The sequence below is a fragment of the Callithrix jacchus genome, chromosome 12 (genome assembly GCF_049354715.1).
Source record: "Callithrix jacchus isolate 240 chromosome 12, calJac240_pri, whole genome shotgun sequence".
NCBI classification, from domain to species: domain Eukaryota; kingdom Metazoa; phylum Chordata; class Mammalia; order Primates; family Cebidae; genus Callithrix; species Callithrix jacchus.
The window spans coordinates 69,240,526-69,259,095 of NC_133513.1; the positions used below are offsets into that span (position 1 = coordinate 69,240,526).

An 18,570-nucleotide genomic window follows, 5' to 3' on the forward strand; every position below is an offset into this window, starting at 1 on the left:
AGGGTTAAAATGAATGAAAAAATGCAAAGAGCAGCCAGACAGAAAGGTTGGGTTACCCACAAAAGGAAGCCCATTAGACTCACAGTGGATCTCTCAGCAGAAACCCTACAAGCTAGAAGAGAGTAGGGGCCGGTATTCAACATCCTGAAAGAATTTTCAACCCAGACTTTCATATCCAGCCAAACTAAGCTTCATAAGCAAAGAATAAATAAAATCCTTTACAGAGAAGCAATTGCTGAGAGATTTTGTCACCACTAGGCCTGTTCTACAAGAGCTCCTGAAGGAAGCACTAAACGTAGAAAGGAACAACTGGTACCAGCCACTGCAAAAATATACCGAATTGTAAAGACCATCGATACTATGAGAAAACAGCATCAACTAACAGACAAAATAACCAGCGAGCATCATAATGACAGGATCAGATCAAATTCACACATAACAATATTAACTTAAAATGTAAACAGGCTAAATGCCCCAATCAAAAGGCACAGACTGACAAATTTGATACAGTCAAAACCCATTGATGTACTGTATTCAGGAGACCTATCTCATGAGCAAAGACACACATAGGCTTAAAATAAAAGGATGGAGGAAGATTTACCAAGCAAATGGAGAGCATAAAAAAGCAGGGGTTGCAATCCTAGTCTCTGATAAAACAGACTTTAAACCCACAAAGATCAAAAGATACATAAAGCAAGTTCTTAATGACCAAAAAGAGACTTAGACTCCCACACAATAATAGTGGGAGAACTTAACATCCCACTGTCAATACTAGACAGATCAACAAGACAGAAAATTAACAAGGATATACAGGACTTGAACTCAGATCTGGATCAAGTGGACCTAATAGACACCTACAGAACTCTCCACCCCAAAACCACAGAATATATATTCTTTTCAGCACCACATTGCACTTATTCTAAAATTGACCACATAATTGGAACCAAAACACTCCTCAGCAAATGTGAAAGAATGAAAATCATTACAAACAGTCTCTCAGACCACAGTGCAATCAAATTAGAACTCAGGATTAAGAAACTCACTCAAAACCACACAACTGCATGGAAACTAAACAACCTGCTCCTGAATGGCTACTGGATAAATAACGTAATGAAGGCAAAAATTAAGATGTTCTTTGAAACCAGTGAGAACAAAGACACAACATATCAGAATCTCTGCGACACATTTAAAGCAGTGTCTAGAGGGAAATTTATAGCACTAAATGCCTACCAGAGAAGTGAGGAAAGACATAAAATTGACACACTAACATCATGATTAAAAGAACTAGAGGAGCAAGATCAAACAAATTCAAAAGTTGGCAGAAGACAAGAAATAACTGAGATCAAAGTAGAACTGGAAAAGGTAGAGACACAAAAAGCCCTTTAAGGAAATCAACAAATCCAGGAGTTGGTTTTCTGAAAAGATCAACAAAATAGATAGACCACTAACCAGGCTAATAAAAGAGAAAGAGAGATGATTCAAATAGATGCAATAAAAAATGATAAAGGGGATATCACCACTGATTCCACGGAAATACAAACTACCATCAGAGATTACTACAAACATCTCTGTTCAAATAAACCAGTAAATCTAGAAGAAATAGATAAATTCCAGACACCTAACATCCTCCCAAGACTAAATCAGGAAGAAGTTGAATTCCTGAATAGACTCATAACAAGGTCTGAAGTTGAGACAGCAATTAATAGCCTACCAACCATAAGAAGTCCAGAACCAGATGGGTTCACAGCCAATTTCTACCAGAGGCACAAAGAGGAGCTGGTACCATTCCTTCTGAAACTATTTCAAACAATACAAAAAGAGGGATTCCTCCCTAACTCATTTTATGAGACCAACATCATCCTGCTAATAAAGCCTGTCAGTGACACAACTAAAAAAGGAAACTTCAGGCCAATATCCATGATGAACATTGATGCAAAAATCTTCAATAAAATACTGGAAAACCAAATCCAACAGCATATCAAAAGTTTATCTATCATGATCAAGTTGGCTTCATCCCAGGGATGCAAGGCTGGTTCAACATCTGTAAAGGTATAAATGTAATCCCTCACATAAACCACATAAATAGAACTGAAGACAAAAACCACAAGATTATCTTGATAGATGCAAAGAAGGCCTTTGACAAAATTCTATAGCCCTTTATGCTAAAAACTCTCAAAAAACTAGGTATCAATGGATCATATCTCAAAATAATAAGAACTATTTATGACAAACCCACAGCCAATATCATACTGAATGGGCAAAAACTGGAAGCATCCCCTTTGAAAACTGGCACAAGACAAGGATGTCCTCTCTCACCACTTTTATTGAACATAGTATTGTAAGTTCTGGCTAGGGCCATCAGACAAGAAAAAGAAATAAAGGGGATCCAAATAGGAAGAGAGGATGTCAAATTGCCCCTGTTTGCAGATGACATGATTGCATATTTAGAAAACCCCATTGTCTCAGCCCCAAATCTCCTTAAGCTGATAAGCAACTTCAGAATAGTCTTAGGGTACAAAATCAATGTGCAAAAATCACAAGCGTTCCTATACACCAATAATAGACAAACAGAGAGTCAAATAATGAGTGAACTCCCATTCACAATTGCTGCAAAGAGAATAAAATACCTAGGAATACAACAAACAAGGGATGTGAAGAACTTCTTCAAGGAAAACTACAAACCACTGCTCAAGGAAATAAGAGAGGACACAAACAGATGGAAAAACATTCCATGCTCATGGTTAGGAAGAATCAATATTGTGAAAATGGCCATATTGCCCCCAAAAATGTATAGTTTCAATGCTATCACCATCAAGTTACCAATAACTTTCTTCACAGAATTGGGGAAAAAAATCACCTTAAACTTCATATGGAACCAAAAAAGAGCCTCCATAGCCAAGACTATCCTAAGTGAGAAAAGAAAGAAAGAAAGAAAGAAAGAAAGAAAGAAAGAAAGAAAGAAAGAGAAAAAAAAAGCTGGAGGTATCCCACTACCTGACTTCAAACTATATTACAAGCCTGCTGTACTCAAAACAGCATGGTACCAGTACCAAAACAGAGATATAGACCTATGGAACAGAACAGAGTCCTCAGAAAGAATCCCACACAACTACAACCATCTTATCTTTAACAGATCAGACAACAACAAGCAATGGGGAAAGGATTCCCCATTTAATAAATGGTGTTGGGAAAACTGGTTAACCATATGCAGAAAGTTGAAACTGGATCCCTTCCTTGTACCTTAAATTAACTCTAAATGGAGTTAATACAAAAATTAACTCTAGTTGGAGCAAAGATTTAAACATGAGGCCCAACACCATAAAAACTCTAGAAGAAAATCTAGGCAATACCATTCAGGACATAGGCATGGGCAAGGACTTCATGACTAAAACACCCAAAAGCAATGACAACAAATGCCAAAATAGACAAGTGGGATCTAATTAAATTTAAGAGCTTCTTCACAGCAAAAGAAACTATCAATAGAGTGAACCAGCAACTAACAGAATGGGAAAACATTGTTGCAATCTACTAATCTGACAAAGGGCTAATATCTAGAATCTATGGAGAACTTAAACAAATTTACAAGAAAAAAACAAACAACCCCATCAAAAAGTGGGCAAAGGTTATAAACACTTTTCAAAAGAAGACATTTATGCAGCCAAGAAACATATGGAAAAAGATCGTCATCACTGGTCATTAGAGAAATGCAAATCAAAACTACACTGAGATACCACCTCACGCCTGTTAGAATGGCAATCATGAAAAATTCGGGAGACAATAGATGCTAGAGAGGACATGGAGAAATAGGAACACTTTTATGGTGTTGGTAAAAGTGTAAATTAATTCAACCATTGTGGAAGACAGTGTGATGATTCCTCAGGGATCTAGAAATAGAAATACCATTTGACCCAGCAATCCCATTACTGAGTATATACCCAAGGGATTATAAAGCATTCTATTATAAAGACACATGAACATATATGTTTATTGTGGCACTATTCACAATAGCAAACACTTGGAACCAACTCAAATGCCCATCAATGATAGACTGGATTAAAAAAAAATGTGGTACATATACACTACGGAATACTATGCAGCCATATAAAAGGATGAGTTTGTGTCCTTTGCAGGGACATGGATGAAACTGGAAAACGTCATTCTCAGCAAACTCCGACACAAGAACAGAAAACCAAACACTGCATGTTCTCACCCATAAGTGGTGTTGAGCATTGAGAACACACAGACACAGGGAGGGGAACATCACACACCAGGGCCTTGGGGGTGGGGGGCTAGGGGAGGAATGACAGGGAGTTGGGGGAATTGGGGAAAGATACCATCAGAAAAAACACCTAATGTAGATGATGGGATGATGGATGCAGCACGATCTGCATGTTCTGCACATGTACCCCAGAACTTAAAGTATAATAAATAAATTTTTTAAAAAATAAAGGATAGTCTTTTCAACAATGGTGTGAAATGACTGGACATCCAAATGCAAAAAAAAAAAAAAAAAAAAAAAGGTTAATTTAGATGTTATACCTCTCTTAAAAAGTAATTGAAAATGGAACATAGACGTAAATGTGCTATGCAAACCTTGTGACTTCCAGAAGATAAAATCAAGTAAATCAAGCTGACTTGGCCATGGTGATGACTTTTTAGATAGAACAACAAAGTCACAGTCCATTGAAAAATAATTCATTACTTGAACTTTATTGAAATTAAAAACTCCTGCCCCTCAAATACATTGTTAAGAGAACGAACAGACAAGTGACAGACTGGGAGAAATTTTTTGCAAAATGCTGAGAAAAAAAAAAGTTACCCAAAATAAGCAATTTTTAAATCTCAACAGTATAAAAAAATAAAACAATCCTTAAAAAATAGGCAAAAGATCTGAAAAGACACCTCACCAAAAAAGATATGCAGATGGAAAATAAGCATGTGAAAAGATGCTCAGCATCACATATCTTTAGGCAAATTAAAACAATGAGACACCATCATACACCTATTAGAATAACTACAATCCAAAACACTGCCAACACCAAATGTTGACAAGGGTATGAAGTTATGGAAACTCTCATTTTCTGCTGAATGCAAATGGTACAGCCACTTTGAAAGATAGTTTGGCAGTTTCTTACAAAGCTAAACATAATCTTAGCATATAATCTGGCAATCACATTCCTTGGTTACCTAAATAGTTGAAAACATGTCCACATAAAAATCTGCACTCAGATGTTTATTACAGCTTCATAATTGCCAAAACATGGAAGCAACTAAGACACTATTCTGTAGGTAAACGGTTCAACTATGGTATATTCAGACAATAAAATATTATTCAGTGATAAAAAGAAATGAGATATCAAGCCCCCAAAATACATGGAAAACATTAAATGCATATTGCTAAGGGAAAGAAGCCAGTCTGAAGAAGCTACATATTCTGTGATTCCAAGTATGTGACATTCAGAAAAAGGCAAAATTATAGAGATAGTAAAAAGATTAGTGGTTTTCAGTGGGCCAAGGAGAGGGAAGGAGAGAGGGAAGAAAAGAGGGAGGGAGGGAGGGATGAATAGGAGAAGTATAAGGGATTTTTAGGGTAGTGAAAGTATTCTGTATGATACTCAATGGTGAATACATGAGGTTAAACCCATAGACTTGTTCAACACAGAGAGAGTCCCAGTACAACTGTGAGATTTAGCTAAATCATCATGTATCAATATTTACTCGTTGGGTACGTTATAACAAATACACCATACTAATGCAAGATGTCAATTATAGGGGAAACTCTGAGGGTAGAGAAGTGCGGAGAAGAGGAAGAATTATTATATGAGAGCACTTTGTTTCTGGTCAAATTTTTGTAAAGCTAAAACTGCAGTGGCCTCCATAGTTACGGTAAAGTATCCTTGTTCTTCTTGATATCAGTAACAGTCTTTAAGGTATTTGATATCTTCTAGGTATCTCACAACGTTTTATTATATGTGATATGTTGTTTAAAAGGACTCAGAGGACAGACTGGTTCAAATAGTGTCTCCAATATTTACTAGAAATAAATTGTTAGCAAAGTTACTAAACTCATAAGATTTTCTTATCTGTACCATAGGGATAAAAAGTGTGAGATTTAAATGAGCTAATAATTGTAAATCACAGAAAAAAGTGCCTAGCACATAGTAGGCATTCAATAAACGTTGACTATTATTTTATTAGATATTACTCCTTTGGTTTATATGTGACCCATATGTGTGTCTCTCTGTTTTAATTCTCTAACCAGAAGGTAATTCTGTGTTTAAAATACTTTAAATACTTCAAACAGCAAAACAAAAACCTTGGAGCTAAACAGTAGGCCTTACTTGTTCTAGGTGCTTAATAAGTATCCATTGATAATGATTAAATGACTACAAAACAGGTTGAAGGGAAATAAGAAAAAGAATTTTTTTCAAAATGATCTTCTATTTGATACATCAGTAAAAATAATTCTACTTTTCACCAAGCTATCTGGAGAGACATTTTCATCCATGCCTTTATCCCAAGAGGACTTTTTTCTTCCTCAGTGTATTTATATATCAGCATTGAATGTCAGCTTGATTCTTCTCTTAATAACTTTAAAGCAGAGCTAAAAAGACAAATCTCTCTCACAGAAAGAATGTACTCTCCAGGCCCTCCCAGATAGAGCACACAGCTGTGCCAACAAATGAAGGGAGGGATGTTTAAAGAACAATTCTAAATTTTGGTTTGGAAGTGTCTTGTTTCACAGATCATTGAAGGTGTAACATTTCATTGAATTAGATATTGACTACTAACAAAACCTAGAAAGCCCAATGAAAGTAAAATGTATCTTCCCTAAGCTCCAAAAACAGATGATCAAATTGAATATCTCTAAGTTGAAAGTTGAATACAAGTATATCAATCTCAAAATCCATCAATTCTCTAGGCTATGCAAAGAATCCTGTTCTTCCTTTTGAATGATGTTTATAAATCATTTATAAGTAGAGATGTTTCAGCCATAATTTTTGAGTAGCAGGAAAGAGAGAATATTAATGACAAAGAACTCATTTACTTTTACAATGTCCCTTCAAGTTTCCTTTCTTCAACAAAAGTATGCGATTCGTTGGTAACTAACTGCTTTTTTTTTGATGTGCCATCCAAAAGATGAAGTTAATAATTCCAACAATGATAATAATAGCTGATACAAATTATGTTCTTTCTCATTTAATTCTCCATATCCTGTAGGGTAGATATTATTATAATCTTTCTTTTTCAGATAGAAAACTGAAGCTTAAGGAAGTAAAGTAAATTACATAAGGCCTAATTACTAAGGGTTGAAACAGGGCTTAGATAGATATGGAGTCATAGTCTCTTGCTCCCCTAGCTGCCTGGACCTCACCCCAAAGTAACTGTAGACTTAATTCTCCATTCCCTTCTTCTTACCTCTAATCAAAACTTCACTATGCTGTGTCCTGTTGCCCCAAGATCTGATTGCTGATGTGACAATGCATTAATCACAACTTATCCCAGCTAAAATCTTAGCCAGTTAATTGTTGCTGCTCCACAAAACTGCACTGCCTGATACTCGGGTTAAAAACATGAGAGCCTGTAAATAGTACCACAGGAATTTCAGAAACCGCTGCTAATTATAGAGAGAACTATCTCAGCTTTGACAGGTGGAGGAGCCTCCCCTCACCATCCTACAAGCACACATGGAAGATACCTAACTTGTCTTTGTTGATTTTTATGGATACCACCATACAGTTTGGGAACCAATTGCCTATAGGTGCCTCTTCACATATGGCAGACAATATGAATGCTACTGACACTAACAGATGGCAGTAGTGCAGGGGCAGGAAAACTCATGTAGAAAGATCTGCGATATAAATCTAATTGTCTAGATGATAATAGTCTAGTAAAATTGAATCTTTATTTCTAGTAAAATTGAATATCTTGATATATTCAATTAGATGTCAATAAAAAGATGGGAAGTGGTATAATTACAAAATGTGCTTGGAAAAATACAGCTGATTGTAATCTCCTCTTAGACACTCAAGAATACAAAGGCCCTGACATGTCCCACAGTAAATGAACAAATTAATCCTTGCTTAAGCCAGTGTTACCAAGTGTAATGTCTAGTAACATTCTTAGATATTGGGGTTCCATGGAGTACACTTTGGGAAACGTGAATGTTATCACTGAAGAGAGTAGGGAGAATAAAAGTGAATAGTGATGGCTGCAGTCAAATCACAGCACACAAATTACTTCCATTTGAAGTCTGGATTGAGTGGAGTGAAGCTACTATGCAGCATAGGCTACTTGCTGGTACATTCCCCAAAGCTCAATGGCTTCACACAAGATAAGATGATTTATAACTCATGTAACAACTCAATGTGGTAATTTAAAGACACAGGTTTTTTTCCATCTTGGGCCTTCAACATCCCTTAGTGGCCTGAAAGTCATCTTCTGGAATTTCAGCATTGGACAGAGAAAGAGAAGGAATAGAGGCTCTCACAGGAGGTTTTTGGTCCCAACTTGGAAGTGGTCTCTATTACTTCTACTCACACTCTATGACCTAGAACTTGGTCACATGGCCATACTTAACCACAAGAAGCCTGAGTAATATAGCCTAGTTGTGTGCCCCATGAGAAGAGAACACTGTGTAGATGACTATAACTACTTTCTGCTATAGATGGAATTGAAATCTGAACTGAAGTCAGTAAAGTTTGAAGAAAACCTTGGCCTTAGAACCCGGATAGGCTCTGCCCTTCAAATTGTCAAGCAAACTTTTCATGGGGATGAGCGCTATTCAGTTCACCTTGGGACTGAGAATCTTGGTTAATGAGCATCAATCTGTTTTTCTGCCTATTTCCAAAAGAAACCGATTGTGCTTTCTAAATTACTAAATGAGAGAGCAAGGTCTCCTGGAGAAGAATAAATGAAAAAAGTTTCACCAGCATTTAAGGCTTCCTGTCCTTGTAAAACAATGTCTTTTGGTCAGTTAAAAAAAAAAAAAGTCTCTTCTTATAAGCCCATGACCATAAAATAATAGAAAGAATATGATTATGTCACTTCATCAATTCAGTGTAAGAGCTCTCTTTGCCTTCTCAACAAGTGACTTATTTAATATGCCAGGAATATTTTATTCACATAGGAGGTTAAAAGAGATGTTACATAACTGGACCTTCAAGTGACTGATAACTCATAATGATGCCTTACATTAATTTGGAGATGTCATACATCCAAGTCACAGTCTCTTCATATAGGTGAGCATGCATGCATAGTTATTATAAGACCTACTGTTGCAGGATGAGGTGCTTATGAATTAATGTAAGGCATCATTATCTCCATTAATACAAATAGACACTGGTTCATATGCAGAGGAAAGAAATGCTGTCAAAACTCTACCAATTACCTGATATGGCAAGGGACTAAGTATTGAAAAAGTCTTATTCATAAAATATGAAATGTAAGTATCTCAGGGGCAATGCACTTGCTGAAGTTCTAAGAATGCAGTGGTTACTGGATGTGTGATTGTTGACTTGGCAGGGAGGGAAAAAGCATGGCTCTTGATGTCACAAATGTTGCCATTGGAGAGAAATACTGGAGCCTCAAAAGCCATGCTTCAGCCACTGCTCTACAGCCCTGGAGTGAAGATAATATCACTCTTATTGTATAGGTAAGAAAATTGCGAGGCTTAGAGGATTACCCAATGGTAAATCATGTAGAAAATGATAAATGCAAAGTTCTAACTTTCTCTTCGAACTTCCAAAGCCTGCTTTTTCCTCCTAAATCTTTCTGCCTGTCTTTTCTGAATTAACTGGAAACAAGTCATAATGAAATGTCCTAATTTCTGAACCATCTCCAGCTAAAGATATTATTTCCTGAAATATGCCCATGAAAAGTGATTATATTTCACTATCTCAAGGAATAGTATTCTTTTAAAATATGGAACTCCTTTTTGCTAAAATATCAGAGTTTGCACAGACCTTGCCATTTTACTTTGTTTAATGTAACTTTTATAAATGTGCATTTTCTGAAGATGTACTTTAAAATTATCTCTGTTTTCTAAGCTATATCATGGAGAATCAGGTTGAGAGACTCATATCAAACATTGAAAGAGCTAGTTGAAAATGAATCTATTCTACACCACATAAGATTCAATAAATATTTACAGAATAAAAGAATGACTGGGTTCTTCATATGGGGTTTGAAAAGTACCTGGAAAAACAGCAGAATCTTGCCGCTGTTTAGTTCTCACCAGATTTCTGGTCAAGTGGTATCAAATAAGAATCAGTAGGAAATTCACTGATTTTAATAATAGGTGTTATCTTAGTTTAGTAGCAGATAATATAGATAATAGCTTTTCCTAGGTGTACAAAAAAAATGTGACCACAAAATAATGAGACATACTTAAGAGTTTCACCCTGTGGAATCTACCCTAAAAGTATACTGATGAAAATAGTATACGTTTTTGCACCATGTGGCTACTTATTGCATCACTATTTACAATAACAAAAAAATGAGAAATGACTCAAATGTTCCTCAATAAGGGATTGGTTAAATCATGTATAGTATATTTGTATGATACTCAGCTATTAAAAGGAGCGAGTGATACCTGTGTATACTTCCATGGAGTGATCTTTTTGAAAAAAGCTAGATGAAAAGAAGTACTGAACTATATTTATTACCAGTAAAGTATATCTCTAAGAAATCAATGAATGGAAAAATAATTTCAGAAAAATTATTTAGTAAGATTCGTTTTTAAATTTCTGGAATATTCATTAGAAATCTTCATTTGAATTACTAATTCTCTGGTAAAACGTACCATCTTTTTATGTGTTTTTCTTTATCATTCTCTCCGTTTCTTTGAATGTATTAATCATGATAATTTAAACTTTTTTTTAGCTAACTCTAATAGCTGGATTACTATGGATCTTTTTCCATTGTTCATGTTTTTTCTTCGTTTTAATCATGTGTCCTTGCTTTCTGGCATGTCTTTGGATTATTTTGAATGTTGCATAATCTATATTAAAAATGCTTAGTAATTCCAGGAGATATCTTCCTCCAGAAAATGTTCAATCTCCTACTAGATCGACGAGTGATGTCAAGTCACTTTAACCCAATCAGGGACAGTGCTGAGTCAAGGTTGAAATGAAACCCTGGAATTGCTCATCCTACATTTAGCAAGTATCCTGAAAAAAAAATAGTCATGTACTCGAAAACCCTCCCCTACTCACCATAAATCTACACATACAAACTAGTAATATGCTTGGGATTCCCAGCAAGTCTATTTTCTATCCTCTGTTTTCCAGTAGTTGTTCCTTGTAGGTGAAAAGTCCACAGTTTCAGCTCCTGCCTGATGCCCAGAACTAACAAATGGCCAAAGAATAAAAGCCACAGAGGTGAGTTCACCTCCTAGAGTTTCCCTCCTCTGAAAACATAGGTCCTCTAGTTTAAATGTCTGAGGGTCTCCTCTGTATTCTAAGGATGATTTCTATATTTTATAGAGCTGTCAGGGTAGCTTTTGGTGGACAGTCCTTTTTATCTGATCTGCCTTTAGCTACTTCGTTCATATGTAAGTGGAGGCAGTATGACTAAATGTATGTAAAGGCACATATTTATGTGTTTATTATTTATAATACATATTTGTAAATTTGTATTTTATCTATAAATCATTTGTTAACTTTATTTTTATTTACAAGTATCTGGATAAAGTAGTAAATAAAAGTAATAAATAAATAGAAGGTTATATGAAAAGGAACCCACAAAGTTGTTGACATTAATTATTTGGGTAGAAGTGGTTCGCATTGGAATAGAGGTTGCAGTGGGTGATTTATACAGCAGGAATGTTCAGATTTTTTCTCTATATACTTGCATTTGTTTGAATTTTTGAACAAGTTTGCATTTATTTGGTAATTAAAAACAATAAAAAAATTGCATAAAATATCGAAGAAAGTTATACAAATTCTAAAGAAAAAGAGGCTGATGATACTAATAGAAAATAAAGCAGAATTCAAGTCAAGGAAAGTTTAATAAGGGAAAGCTAAATATCTTGTAGTGATGAAAAGTACACTCAAAATTAAATGCTATAAATATAATCCACTAAATAATATGACATCTAAATACATAAACCTAACTGTTACACTATTTAGCAAAATTTTAGTCATATTGGGAAATATGTACCCACCTCATTGTTTTGATAAACTAGGGGAATAAGAAATAAGGGTGAAAGGTAGGATTTAAATAAACCATGTGTTAACAGCAATGATCTTAGTTTTTGTTTGTCAGAAGAAGATAAACCCTCCTCTCACATTCATGGAAAAGCATGAAAATATTGTCAAAATACCAGATCAGAAAGAAATCTTAATAAATTCCCTAAAGTAGGAATTGCAAGCATCATTCTTTCTGATCACAATGAAATAGTTTGATAAATTAATAGTAAAAAGCTAAACGAAAACTCATGAAACAAAACATTTTTAAGTTTCCTGGACTTCGTCAAAAGAGCCCAGTGTCATTGCAGAATAATAATAGTTAAGAAAATATTGAAGAGAAATAATGAGTGAACTGCCAGGCCATATATTAACATACTAAAAAGCAAAACAATGCAACGTGATATTCTTGTAGGAATATGCAGACACATCAATTAACTAAAACTAAAAACTAGGGTCTGATGTGTTCTAAAAATACTTTATCAGCATATTGGTTTCCACTAATGAACTAACATAAACTGGTGGCTAAAACAACAAAAATTTGTTGTTTCACAGTTCTGGAGGCCTGAATTAAAATCAAGGTATTAGTTGGGCCATTTTTTTCTCTGAAAGCCCTAGGGAAGGATATTTATTTGCCTCTTCCTAGCCTCTTGTAGTTATTAGCAGTCCTTGGGGACCACTGGCTTGTAAATGTGTCACCCCAATTTCTGCCTCCATAGCAGATGGCATTCTCCCAGTGTCTATGTCCAAATTTCCCTCTTCTTGTAAGGACACTAGTCATTGGCTTAGAGCCCACCCCAATGCAGCATGACTTCTTTTTCTTGATTAGATCTGCAAAGACTCTATTTTCAAAATAAAAATAATCATATTCACAGGTTCTGGGTGAACATAAATTTGGGGAGAACATAATTCAATCCAATACACTTAGTCTATGTGCTTCTTAAATTCAAACAAAGATAACTTAATTCTAGTTAACATAACTAAGAAAGTGAATTTTTACCATAAGGCTATTTTCCTGCATCCAAAAGCAGAGACTTCGCAGTGGCTGGAATCAGGAAGTGTCAATAATTTTCTGAGTCGTTCTCACTCTGTCTCCATGCTCTATGCTCCCTAACATGTTTCTTATAACTGTCTTTCTGGGCACATCTGCTTTCTTCTTTTCCCTTTGCAGAGCTGCTTTTCCATATACATAGTATCCTCAGTTTCCATTTAGATGTTTGCAGTTCCAGGGAAAAGGACCACTTAACTCTCAGTCCCTGTCCCAAATCCCCAGGAGAAATATCCTGGGAATGTCCAGGCCATCAAGACACAGTGGTCCCCCTCTATGGCTTGGGGACTGGGGGTGAAAGCAGTTTTCAGAGAAATGTGACCATCTTGAACTGGGCAGTTTCTTCCCAAAGTATTTTAGGTAACATTTTTAACCAATAAGGAAAACGATGACTCACTCATTCAATAAATTCTCTGGCAGGAGAAAATAACAATTTAGGAAGAACAGGATGTAGCCTTGTCATGCATCATACATCAAAATAAATCACAGAGAATTAAAGATTAAATGTAAAAGTACCTTAGAATACAGGAGAAAAGAGGTAAATATTTATATTACTCCATATATTTATGTAAAGAACTTTGAATCATTCCTCAAAGATGACAGCATATATATTAGTTATTTACTCATTTAAAGTACTAGTTGCAGATTGCTCTGGGCTCAAAGAGTAAAAATTTGCTGCCAATGAAATACTTTTAAAATGTGCAGTGCCCAAATCTTTGAAAGATTTTAAAATATTATTTGGAGTGATACCCATATCACTGAAATTAAGTTAGTTTTTTCGAAGTGATTGCATTGAAAGGCATGACACATTTAAATTTATAAATATCAGTAAGGCTATTTTAAAAATTAATGCAAAGTAGTCTGCAAAAACTTTACTGTCACAAATTTGTGGAGACTACTGTTTCCCCATCTCAATGTTTGTTACGTGTTCTGCTATTATTTCAGCTAACTGTGGCCCCATTAAATGAGTCAACAGTACTAAAAACAACAGCTTCTTCATTTAAATAAGATTCTTCTAGAAAAAATCTAAAGTATATCCACTTAATGGAAAAGTTATTCTGTATTCTACCTACAGCAAAACCTCAACTGGAATTTTTATAGAATTGGTTAATTCTTGTTAATTTTATTTTTCATTAAATAAATTCATTTTTGAAATACTCTTGGATTAGCTTTTAGTGTTGAAACCCTTAAAACTGCATTACTACATATTTCTAACAAAAGAAGTTGAATAAAATGAGTGTAATTGTATGTATCATTGATTACTTAGGACCCTCAGGTGTGGGGCACTTAGTAGGTATTTAAGAACGATAGGTAAATAAATGATTTAATGGGTTAATTTTCTAACATTTGTTGCAATGGATGATTTACATTAACTAGTATTTTGAATGATGAAGTGAAATAGAACAGCATTGAAAAAATGTCTTATTCCTACATTTCTCTAAAACTAACTTTTAAAAAATAAGTATTTGATATGAGCATATTTTCTCATTTTTTTCTTTCTCCTACAAGTTGAGAGCAGAGAATTCTAATATAATTGAAATGCTAGGATTTTTAGATTTTCATTAATTAATGCTTTATAGTATTTAACTCATTTTTCTATTTAATTGGTCTGAACTAATTAAATAATCCCAGGAGAGAACAATCTTTTTTCTTCAACTTGAAGTGCCTGGAATAATAGATGTGAAAGTATGTAGTAAATTATAATAATGGTATAATACAAAAGGCATTATTTAAAATATTAGTAGTAGTAATACTTAACCTTCACTGGGTATTTAATAAGTTTCAGGTATTAATCTAAGTGCTTCATATACTTTATCTTATTGAATCCTTGAAACCACCCTCTGAGATAAATATTTTTAGTATCACCATAGGAGCATGGAGGTTAAGACCGAAGACCCAAGAGTCTCCAAATCAGGGAGGCAAGGCTGCAGGATGTACAGCCAGTTTACTTATAAATGACTCTTTCTTTGTGTTCTCACCATTTCAAGATCAACACAATGGGAGAAATTCTGAGAGCCAACCATTGCCCACTGAAATCATAATACAACTCCTACCCTGTCAAAATATAAGACTAAGTGATTCAAACATCCATTTTAAAGACATTAGTCTTAGCTTTCATAGAAAGTTTTTGCTGAAGAAACATGGAAATCCACTTGGGATTTAGCACACTGTGGTGAGTGTACTTTCAGTTACATAGATTCAAATATCAAAACTAAAAATACAAGAAAGCAGAGGACGTGTAAAACATTCCCAGCTGACTGTTACCTGACTACTGACAGTAGGAGGGAAAGAACTAGTCAAATAAATTCTTGTTTTTAAACAAAATAGCTCTTGGTTTTGTGAAGAGCAAAATGGCATCCTCTTTCTGTTCTGATATAATTCAGCCAACTAAGAGGTCTGTATTTGCACCATTTAACTGAACAAATTTTACATTCTCAAGAAAAAGAAAGAAGTAAGCTACTGATATCAACAAACTTCTCCACAATCTATGTTGATTTAACATTTGAAAATCTTATTATATTTTGCTACTTCATTCACTTATTACCATTACATTAATTTTAGAGTAGGCTGTCATAGTCTATTTTCACCCAATAAATCACAATGAAATGATTAAATATCTTATATTTAGCAATTAACAAAGGACTTTGATCTTTTTCAAAATTATTCAGAAACTTTCAGTATAATGATAACATACACTTGACTGCTTTCAAATAGGAAACTCGTTGAAAGGAAGGAGAGAGAGACAGAAAAGAACTTCTGTTTAGGAACAGAAAACCAAACACCACATGTTCGCACTCATGAGTGGGAGTTGAACAATAAGAATACATGGACACAGGGAGGAAAAGATTGCACACCAGGGCCTGTCGGGAGGTGGAGGTTAGGGGAGGGATAGAATTAGGAGAAATTCTTAATGTAGATGATGAGTTGATGGGTGCAGCAAACCACCACGACACATGTATACCTATGTAACAAACCTGCACGTTATGCACAAGTATGCCAGAACTTAAAGTACAATTTAAAAAAAGAACTTCTATTTTAAATTAAAATAAGAACTGGATTTCTGAGAGCATATAAAACATTAATTTTAAAAGGCTTTGACTTCTTTATCAGTGGCATTATTGGAACCACTGACCTGTATTAAAAAGAAAGAAAAATAACATACATTTGGGTGCTTCAAAATTAAGAGATTGGTTTGATAGCCAAGCAGGCTGCATTCATTTACTTTAGTATGCTAAATAGCTAGATAAAGCTAAGTAGCTAGATAAAACTAAATAGAGTCATTTGGAAATCTCAACTCCTTAGACTACCACATATATGTAAATGTATTATCACCTCACATTAGACGAATATTTGAAATCATGCCTGTGTTCCTGGCGTTGTACAGGTGATGGGAATGGTTGTACTCATTTCCCAGGAAAAGTTTAATCTTGAAAGCCAGATGACTGTACTGGAGTGTTTTCTTCTAAAATCCAGGAAATTGTGCCTTGATCTGGTTTTCCACAACTGTTCAGGTTTCATCAAGCACTGTATTCAGCCATAAAGGCTGGTAGATTCAAATATCAGGAAGACAGCGTCACTGCAATAGCTGAACCTTTAAATTTGCTTCTAACTATATCGAGGTTCAAATATAAGGTATATCATTTACTAGCTACTTGACTATAGGTAAATATCTTACATTCTATGTTTTTAATTTTTAATTGACAAATATATATATTTATGGGGTTCAGTGTGACTTTTTGATATATGTTTACATCGTGGAATGATTAAGCCAAACTAATTAACATATTTATTACCTCATGCACTTATTGTTTTTGGTGATGAGATATTTAAAATCTCTTTAAGCAATTTGAAATGTAGAATACATTATTATCAACTATACTCTCTATGCTGTGCAATAGAACTCTAACATGTATTCCTCCTGTCTAACTGAAACTTCATACCTTTCAAATAAATCTTCCTATTCCCCATTCCCTCCTCCCATCCAGCCTCTGAAAACCATCATCAATAGCATATATATGTTATATATGTTATATGATATATATCTGACATAATGTTATATAAATATTAATATATAATATATAATTTCTATAACCCATATTAAAATCTATATTATATATAGATTAATAAATATATCAGTATATAAATGTGTATTCAGTTGGCACTCCATATTTGAGGGTTCCACATTTGTGTATTTTTAAATGTTTTTCTCTGCAGACAACTATGGATAGAAAATATTTTTTTTTAAATTGCATCTGTACTGAACATGTGCACTATTTTTCTTGTCACTATTCCCTAAACAATACAGCATGACAACTATTTACACAGCATTTATGTTGTATTAAATATTATAAGTAATCTAGAGAGGATTTAAAGTTTCTGAGAGGATGTGTGTGGGTTTTATGCTAATACTATGTTATTCTATATCAGTGACTTAAGCATTGATAATGATTTGGCTCTGCATCCCTACCCAAATCTCATTTTAAGTTGTAATCCCCATGTGTCAGAGGAGGGGTGTGGTGGGGAGGTGATTGGGTCATAGGGATTGTTTCCCCGTGCTGTTCTTTTGATAGTAAGTGAGTTCTCAGGAGAGCTGATGGTTTCAAAATTGTTTGAGAGTTCCCCCATTTGCTTTCTCTCGCTCTCCTGCAGCCAAGTAAGATGTGTCTTGCTTTCCCTTTACCTTCCACCATGATTTTAACTCTCCTGAGGCCTCTCCAGCAATGTGGAACTGTGAATAGATTAACTTTACTTTTTTTTTGGTAAATTGACCAGTCTCAGGTAGTATCTTTACAACAGTGTGAAACAGACTAATACAAGCATCCGGTGGATGTCGGTATTTGCAAGAGAGTCTAGAGCCAGTCTCCCACAGACACTAAGGGATAACCAAATATATTTGCACATATATCTATAATGTATGTATAGTTTAATGTACCAAGTATAAGTGGAATTCAGTAATTAGTATCTATTTGTAGTAGTGGTAGTTCTACTAGCAGTAGTATGAAAGTACTATAGAAAGGAGAATCATTTGAGGACTGAAATCAAGAAGATCTGATTTTGAATCCTGACCCTCTACCTCTTAGCATGGATAAAATACTTGAACCTTTCTGTGCCTCAATTTTCTGGCCTGTAAAATGGAAAAAATGATTCCTAACAGCTGGATTTGTATAAGGATTAAATTAAATTAAATCATATATATAAACTATTTTGCATAAAGCTATTAATATCACCAAGTAGCTTCACAAATATGTCTACAGATTCTGGATTGGAAGAATGTTTTACCATTTGTCGTATCTCTGTGACCCACCCGAAACATAGGAGATGATTTGTTAAATA

The 18,570-nt window shown here is 34.6% G+C and overlaps 1 long non-coding RNA gene across 1 annotated transcript in view; it reads left to right on the forward strand.

Moving 5' to 3' along the window:
- Window positions 1–9,579: 9,579 nt before the first annotated feature.
- Window positions 9,580–18,570, forward strand: part of LOC118146331 (uncharacterized) — a 64,478-nt gene continuing 55,487 nt past the window's right edge. The window contains exon 1 of the long non-coding RNA XR_004732029.3: window positions 9,580–9,655. This is a non-coding gene — a long non-coding RNA (uncharacterized LOC118146331). The remainder of the gene's footprint in view (window positions 9,656–18,570) is intronic.